The following is a 9,047-nucleotide window of genomic DNA, read 5'->3' as shown; positions in this document are numbered from 1 at the left end:
AGTGAAAGCCACATGCAAAAGGCTGTTCCATGGCACTCATCTGCCACCAAGCTCTGGGTTCATTGGCTGAAAATATTCTTCGGCACAGTAAAGCCGTGCGCCCAAGAACGTGGAAGCCTACAGAACATCCAACCTGGAATACTAAGAACACCACAGCCCAAAATTAAGAATTGCGGTGTAGGTTTGTGCTGTTGTCAAACACCGGGATTGTTATGTTGCACATGTATCTGAGCTTTACCACTACATACACGTCTGTCTTTACACAATTACCAATCTGCAGACAGCATGCTGTTTCGTCCTTTAGTTACTAATGGACTCATCAATGCAGCACAGAGAAAATGAGGCAGGTGAATGTCCTAGGCTAGAGAGCATCAAATACAGGTATAGAATCATGCCTTGCAGATCTCGTTACGGCCCCTTCGATGCATGTCTGAACATTAGATGGCTGTGTAGCTTCAGTTATCTCAGAATATGTACTATTTATCCAGCAGCAACAACGTTGGTCACACAACTATTCACTATAATGAGTATGCGTTGGAACACTTTACCCCGAGTCATACTATAGCAGTGTATGCCATGCATGGGTTTACCTCACACACTGAATTTCATAATTTGACATCCAAATCACAGAAGAGTGGTGTTCCAAACTTTACGTAATTGCACTCCATGTCCTGCGAGCTACAGTAGAATACTTCAATAGAAAATTTCTTATAGCACGTTCTTAGAAACAAATCGTATAGGTTCGAGGCTGTCAACCCAGAAATTTGTGATTTCACAGCCATAGATGTTACCAGTCAGGTCACTGTATACAGTAGGTATGCAGAAGAAAATACTAGTAACTCTTTGTGGAAGAGCTGTGCCAAAATGTGTACAGTACAGTAAATTAATAAAAAATGAGAAAAGCAGTGACAAGGCTGTGCATGATGTAGATCTACTCGTACCAGTAAGTACAGTGCACCAGTGAAATTGTTGGTGTAGTACCGGTATACTACTATAATTATGGCATGGCCCATGCCACTACAATCTATTTGCAGTGGGCCGCAGTAGGCCAGTGCAACAGAAAGCATTTCAGAAGCTGTGTGCAATGTTAACATCTATGACATACAAGTAAACTGCCATATAGCACAATCGATTACTCTCAGCCCACATAAGTACAATGTAGGCCAATCAGTAGTATAGATACATAGAGCACACTCTACATCATACATAGTCGGCACCAAATCTATGTTGTCGGTGTACTTTGCAATGATGACATGATGGCAAGCGTGCTTGATTCATCATAATATTGCCTTGTACTTGGTTGGAAGTTAGTTGTAAGTTCAGTGGTCGAGGTAAGCAGAGCTGCTCCAGCTTTCAGAATCCTGCATGAAAAAGGCAGAAAGCAAATGTAGGTATAATAGTAGCAAGCTGATGTAAAGAGCCTGTCTTTCAATGCAATAATTCTATCCACTGCATGGACAGACCTGGTGCTTCATTCACCTCTGTTTCTTGCTTTCTCAGAAAACCTACTTCCTCCTTCAGCCATCTAGCTCATGATATACATTAATTTTTCTTTATGCCTTTTCAGCCGTGGTCGACTTTCGCCCCTCCTGTTTGATTGGCAATTGCAGTCAACCTGGGGAATACTGACCCTCGATTGTGAATGAGAAAAGTGTCGCTATTCGCATTGTTGTTACTCGTGAGGTTGGAAGTATGCAATCAAATGTTCACTAGATCTGAAGATTGTGTCGTTATTTGCGAGTTGCTTTGTAAACCCGAGGTAGATTATTCACAAGGTTGATTGTACATGCTATGGGATGTACAATAACTAACCAAACAATAATGGTGTAACAATGATTTGAGTCCATATCCAATTGGATGAACCTAGAGTGCATGATCCATTCCAGAAAGGCGACTTCAGTGAGTCTTGAATTGTCAGCAGCATCATACTTCCATCGAGCTTTTTTTCTTTTTCGAAACGACCCTCTCTTTTCAATTCGAACGAAGGTCAACATACGATTATGGCAGGCATGCACGCACTGATCTTCACTGTATACATGTGCATGTATACTGTACTGTAGTCTGTGCAGTCAACTAGTCGTGTTCCACTTGGCTTACGGTAAGTATCACTACAAGTGCATAGTAGCCCCCCCCCCCCCCCCCCCCACCCCGGGGAGTGCGCATGAACGGCAACTGTGAACTGGTAAAAGATTATTCGACACCTTCGTTCGTTTCGATGGAGAAGGTTCATCTGGCAAATTGAGGCCTTCGTTTCACTCCTAGCCCCAGGAGCGAAATTTTCACTCCTTGGCTGCCTGTTTGAGCCGTCCGTGTGGAAGGGTTGATTTATGCATGCCCGCATATACATGTAGACCTTATTCAATAAACGTCACAATCACGTGAACCAGGGTCCCGGGAACCAGGGAGCGGCAAGAGACCTGCACTCAGTGCACAGTGGACTCGGCGTGGGAACATAGGAGTAGAAAAATACCGGTATTTTACTACTCCCTTGTACGAACTGGGCCTTTCTTGCCACTCGTTTCACGTACGCGTGCCCCAGCTTACAACAAATCCCTGGAGGCGAGTCCAAAAATCACGTTATCGAATAAGGTCTATAGAAACACAGATCACGTAGAACTACCCCATCCGGGGTCACAACTCACAACGTTTTGGGTACTTAGGTCTCATGTCGTCTCCCCAGGTGCTATGAATCCCTGATGCACATGTATCTACATATCCAATGTAACCGTAACTCTACCAATATTGCGGACGATGACCCTCCCCCCCCCGGCAAACAGAAAGTCGCTATGTCCTGGCCGAGTTTATCTTTTAATTAAATGGTTTTCTCGGTTGGGATTTCATACCTGACAACCATCCCGATTTGGCCGGGACCGTCCCGATATCGAGGGCGGTGATAGGCACCCAAAAGTGCACTAGTTCCATGCCTCACCGCGAGCTTCTTTTGTATACATTTTCATGCCTAGCTATGTCATTGGATCTCAGGTTTGCAAAGGTTGGCAGGTATGGGATTTGTAGAGTGACCAGTTTTGACTATTGCCACCTGCTGTGCAGAAGTGTCATTCCTACATCCTGGCTGCAAACGTACCCCCCCCCCCCCCCCCCCACACACACACACCACCACCAACAATGTTCGATCCTATTTACAGGACCTCACTCTATATGAAAGTGTAGCAGAGGCACTGCCAAAGTATAAAAAACAGCAATTGAAATGCAAGCTGCATTGTGCATGCATGGAGGGCATGGGGAAGAGACTGAGAGGGTGAAAGTGAAGGAAATTTGTTCCGAAATCAAGAGAATCCGAGGAATCCTTGCTGCATTCTTCAGTTCGATAACGTCAGTGGGTGAATCTCAGATGTGTTGTGTGCCCAGACATACAAGTACAGCACTAACCTGAGCATGAGAGCTGCTTGTCATCATCGTGGTCAGGAAAACGAAAGGACGAACGAGGAAGATTGCTGACCATGCATGACGAATAACTGCATATCTAGACGACAGACGGCTTGCCAGAATCAGTCTGGTGTATCTTCAGGAATCTTCTTTCCTAATCGCATTCAGCAGTCAGCTTCGAGGTCAAGAACGCGATGATATTTTCAGAAGGAATAATTTTCAAAAATTTTAAATTTTGGAGAAGAAGCTTCCTTTCTAAAAAAAAAGCGTTCCTTGCTTTCACGCAAGGAGGTGCCTTGCCGGACATGTCGTCGACAGCACAGTGTCGGCAGATCCACGTTTGTAGGCTGCAGACCCGGCAGACGTTTTGATCATCCCGGCCTGGTGGTGAGATTTTGGACCCGGGAGTACTAAAAAGCTGCTCGCATCCCAGGGTGCTCAGTTTCGCTCTACCCGCGCGAGTAGGGGTCCAGGTAACGGGCTCTCTTTCGCGGCCTGCCGAGCATAATATACCTCGGTGATGAGGTATATTAGTGAGGTTTTGCATTCCGAATTTCGGTACAGCGTTCTTCGGTCATTTGTCGAACATCAAAATGTCGAATTTTCGCACCAACGTTTGTTTTGCAAGTCGAAAATGATGTGTTTTCATTTCGTGAGCCCCAGCATCAGCAACGTCCTGTCCCGTGCTCCTTTTCTTGCTGATTCCAACGAACTTTGATCGCCCAAAGAGTCGAGGGCCAAACCTGCCTCCTCAGTCGCCTCAGAAAAACCAACTTCATGGCCAAGTCAAATTTTATGTGTGTCGCCATAGTCTTTTCAGCCACACAGATGACGGTGAGGACACTCCAGGCGAAAGAGAGTAGACAGGCAGTGCAGAGGAGCAATCAGAGGTAGCTGACGATGCTATGTCGCCAAAGACGCCTGCCAAGCGATGCCGAGATAAGAAACCTCTTTGAATAAATCACGCGCTAGCGCTCTTCTACAAGAAAATGCATCCGAAAAATATTTTCGGCAAAGTGAGCTTTTTCCGAACAAACACGCCGAATCTTCGTGTGCATTTTCGACCTCGCTCCCGCGTGCCGAATCTTTTTGCCGAATTTCGGAATGCAAAACCTCGCTAATATGGCACCGCAGGCCGCGCACCTGAGGGCCTTTCTGGAAGCCTTACTCCGATCGGATAGAGCGAAACTGAGCACCCTGGGATGCGAGCAGCTTTTTAGTACTCCCGGGTCCAAAATCTCACCACCAGGCCGGGATGATCAAAACGTCTGCCGGGTCTGCAGCCTACAAACGTGGATCTGCCGACACTGTGCTGTCGACGACATGTCCGGCAAGGCACCTCCTTGCGTGAAAGCAAGGAACGCTTTTTTTTTAGAAAGGAAGCTTCTTCTCCAAAATTTAAAATTTTTGAAAATTATTCCTTCTGAAAATATCATCGCGTTCTTGACCTCGAAGCTGACTGCTGAATGCGATTAGGAAAGAAGATTCCTGAAGATACACCAGACTGATTCTGGCAAGCCGTCTGTCGTCTAGATATGCAGTTATTCGTCATGCATGGTCAGCAATCTTCCTCGTTCGTCCTTTCGTTTTCCTGACCACGATGATGACAAGCAGCTCTCATGCTCAGGTTAGTGCTGTACTTGTATGTCTGGGCACACAACACATCTGAGATTCACCCACTGACGTTATCGAACTGAAGAATGCAGCAAGGGTTCCTCGGATTCTCTTGATTTCGGAACAAATTTCCTTCACTTTCACCCTCTCAGTCTCTTCCCCATGCCCTCCATGCATGCACAATGCAGCTTGCATTTCAATTGCTGTTTTTTATACTTTGGCAGTGCCTCTGCTACACTTTCATATAGAGTGAGGTCCTGTAAATAGGATCGAACATTGTTGGTGGTGGTGTGTGTGTGTGTGGGGGGGGGGGGGGGGGGGGGGGTACGTTTGCAGCCAGGATGTAGGAATGACACTTCTGCACAGCAGGTGGCAATAGTCAAAACTGGTCACTCTACAAATCCCATACCTGCCAACCTTTGCAAACCTGAGATCCAATGACATAGCTAGGCATGAAAATGTATACAAAAGAAGCTCGCGGTGAGGCATGGAACTAGTGCACTTTTGGGTGCCTATCACCGCCCTCGATATCGGGACGGTCCCGGCCAAATCGGGATGGTTGTCAGGTATGAAATCCCAACCGAGAAAACCATTTAATTAAAAGATAAACTCGGCCAGGACATAGCGACTTTCTGTTTGCCGGGGGGGGGAGGGTCATCGTCCGCAATATTGGTAGAGTTACGGTTACATTGGATATGTAGATACATGTGCATCAGGGATTCATAGCACCTGGGGAGACGACATGAGACCTAAGTACCCAAAACGTTGTGAGTTGTGACCCCGGATGGGGTAGTTCTACGTGATCTGTGTTTCTATAGACCTTATTCGATAACGTGATTTTTGGACTCGCCTCCAGGGATTTGTTGTAAGCTGGGGCACGCGTACGTGAAACGAGTGGCAAGAAAGGCCCAGTTCGTACAAGGGAGTAGTAAAATACCGGTATTTTTCTACTCCTATGTTCCCACGCCGAGTCCACTGTGCACTGAGTGCAGGTCTCTTGCCGCTCCCTGGTTCCCGGGACCCTGGTTCACGTGATTGTGACGTTTATTGAATAAGGTCTACATGTATATGCGGGCATGCATAAATCAACCCTTCCACACGGACGGCTCAAACAGGCAGCCAAGGAGTGAAAATTTCGCTCCTGGGGCTAGGAGTGAAACGAAGGCCTCAATTTGCCAGATGAACCTTCTCCATCGAAACGAACGAAGGTGTCGAATAATTCTTTTACCAGTTCACAGTTGCCGTTCATGCGCACTCCCCGGGGTGGGGGGGGGGGGGGGGGGGGCTACTATGCACTTGTAGTGATACTTACCGTAAGCCAAGTGGAACACGACTAGTTGACTGCACAGACTACAGTACAGTATACATGCACATGTATACAGTGAAGATCAGTGCGTGCATGCCTGCCATAATCGTATGTTGACCTTCGTTCGAATTGAAAAGAGAGGGTCGTTTCGAAAAAGAAAAAAAGCTCGATGGAAGTATGATGCTGCTGACAATTCAAGACTCACTGAAGTCGCCTTTCTGGAATGGATCATGCACTCTAGGTTCATCCAATTGGATATGGACTCAAATCATTGTTACACCATTATTGTTTGGTTAGTTATTGTACATCCCATAGCATGTACAATCAACCTTGTGAATAATCTACCTCGGGTTTACAAAGCAACTCGCAAATAACGACACAATCTTCAGATCTAGTGAACATTTGATTGCATACTTCCAACCTCACGAGTAACAACAATGCGAATAGCGACACTTTTCTCATTCACAATCGAGGGTCAGTATTCCCCAGGTTGACTGCAATTGCCAATCAAACAGGAGGGGCGAAAGTCGACCACGGCTGAAAAGGCATAAAGAAAAATTAATGTATATCATGAGCTAGATGGCTGAAGGAGGAAGTAGGTTTTCTGAGAAAGCAAGAAACAGAGGTGAATGAAGCACCAGGTCTGTCCATGCAGTGGATAGAATTATTGCATTGAAAGACAGGCTCTTTACATCAGCTTGCTACTATTATACCTACATTTGCTTTCTGCCTTTTTCATGCAGGATTCTGAAAGCTGGAGCAGCTCTGCTTACCTCGACCACTGAACTTACAACTAACTTCCAACCAAGTACAAGGCAATATTATGATGAATCAAGCACGCTTGCCATCATGTCATCATTGCAAAGTACACCGACAACATAGATTTGGTGCCGACTATGTATGATGTAGAGTGTGCTCTATGTATCTATACTACTGATTGGCCTACATTGTACTTATGTGGGCTGAGAGTAATCGATTGTGCTATATGGCAGTTTACTTGTATGTCATAGATGTTAACATTGCACACAGCTTCTGAAATGCTTTCTGTTGCACTGGCCTACTGCGGCCCACTGCAAATAGATTGTAGTGGCATGGGCCATGCCATAATTATAGTAGTATACCGGTACTACACCAACAATTTCACTGGTGCACTGTACTTACTGGTACGAGTAGATCTACATCATGCACAGCCTTGTCACTGCTTTTCTCATTTTTTATTAATTTACTGTACTGTACACATTTTGGCACAGCTCTTCCACAAAGAGTTACTAGTATTTTCTTCTGCATACCTACTGTATACAGTGACCTGACTGGTAACATCTATGGCTGTGAAATCACAAATTTCTGGGTTGACAGCCTCGAACCTATACGATTTGTTTCTAAGAACGTGCTATAAGAAATTTTCTATTGAAGTATTCTACTGTAGCTCGCAGGACATGGAGTGCAATTACGTAAAGTTTGGAACACCACTCTTCTGTGATTTGGATGTCAAATTATGAAATTCAGTGTGTGAGGTAAACCCATGCATGGCATACACTGCTATAGTATGACTCGGGGTAAAGTGTTCCAACGCATACTCATTATAGTGAATAGTTGTGTGACCAACGTTGTTGCTGCTGGATAAATAGTACATATTCTGAGATAACTGAAGCTACACAGCCATCTAATGTTCAGACATGCATCGAAGGGGCCGTAACGAGATCTGCAAGGCATGATTCTATACCTGTATTTGATGCTCTCTAGCCTAGGACATTCACCTGCCTCATTTTCTCTGTGCTGCATTGATGAGTCCATTAGTAACTAAAGGACGAAACAGCATGCTGTCTGCAGATTGGTAATTGTGTAAAGACAGACGTGTATGTAGTGGTAAAGCTCAGATACATGTGCAACATAACAATCCCGGTGTTTGACAACAGCACAAACCTACACCGCAATTCTTAATTTTGGGCTGTGGTGTTCTTAGTATTCCAGGTTGGATGTTCTGTAGGCTTCCACGTTCTTGGGCGCACGGCTTTACTGTGCCGAAGAATATTTTCAGCCAATGAACCCAGAGCTTGGTGGCAGATGAGTGCCATGGAACAGCCTTTTGCATGTGGCTTTCACTACATGCACATGTATAACGTTCAATTGATGCGGAAAAATCAGACGAGGACTTTTGCAGTTATGAGCAAGGTCCCCACGAATGGTCATGTCACTTCACAGAATACATGAACTGATAGAGTAGACCTCGGTCCCCTCAGAGAACGCTTGGGGAAGTCGGGTTCAACCATAGATTTATACTTAACAGAGAACGCTTGGGGAAGTAGGTTTCAACCATAGATTTATACTTAATATTCTTTACAACAAGGATCGATGTGTTCCTTCGGATGCCCTTTATTGACTTTCACACACTTCTCCTCTCTCCTTTCGTCATAAGCACCATCTCTGTACACTGGTTCATAAAATATTTCTTCATAAAACCCCTTCACACATAATGAAGTACAATTGGTTTTCGACAAGCTCAACCCGTAACGCGCTTATCCTGCCTCTTGTTAAGTCAGCCCGGTATCTAAAGCCCCCCTTGTTTTCCGGTTATTCTCATTGGTTAACTGGGGACATGTCCAAAACCATACTAAGTACTTGAGCTGCTCATGAGCCCCACAATTATCAGGCCCGCCGGTCTGGTTGGTCAGGTTATCACCAGACCAACTTGTTGGCCACCAACAAACGTTTCCTACCGTGGAGGACGTGTGTACCCGCC

General features: G+C 45.5%; 2 long non-coding RNA genes across 2 annotated transcripts; one reads left to right on the top strand and one right to left on the bottom strand.

The window, feature by feature from the left end:
• Nucleotides 1-635: 635 nt before the first annotated feature.
• On the bottom strand, nucleotides 636-3,887 carry LOC135813728 (uncharacterized). Its single transcript, XR_010553115.1, has 2 exons — nucleotides 3,391-3,887; nucleotides 636-1,361 (listed from the first exon to the last, which is right to left on the bottom strand). It is a non-coding gene; the product is annotated as an uncharacterized LOC135813728 (long non-coding RNA).
• A 908-nt stretch (nucleotides 3,888-4,795) lies between these two features.
• On the top strand, nucleotides 4,796-7,776 carry LOC135813727 (uncharacterized). Its single transcript, XR_010553114.1, has 2 exons — nucleotides 4,796-5,014; nucleotides 7,051-7,776. It is a non-coding gene; the product is annotated as an uncharacterized LOC135813727 (long non-coding RNA).
• Nucleotides 7,777-9,047: the final 1,271 nt, after the last annotated feature.

This window comes from Sycon ciliatum, chromosome 4 (genome assembly GCF_964019385.1).
Source record: "Sycon ciliatum chromosome 4, ocSycCili1.1, whole genome shotgun sequence".
In the NCBI taxonomy this organism is placed as follows: Eukaryota; Metazoa; Porifera; class Calcarea; order Leucosolenida; family Sycettidae; genus Sycon; species Sycon ciliatum.
The sequence above is the reverse complement of the archived record's forward strand: the minus strand, read 5'-3'. Positions and strand labels throughout refer to the sequence as shown.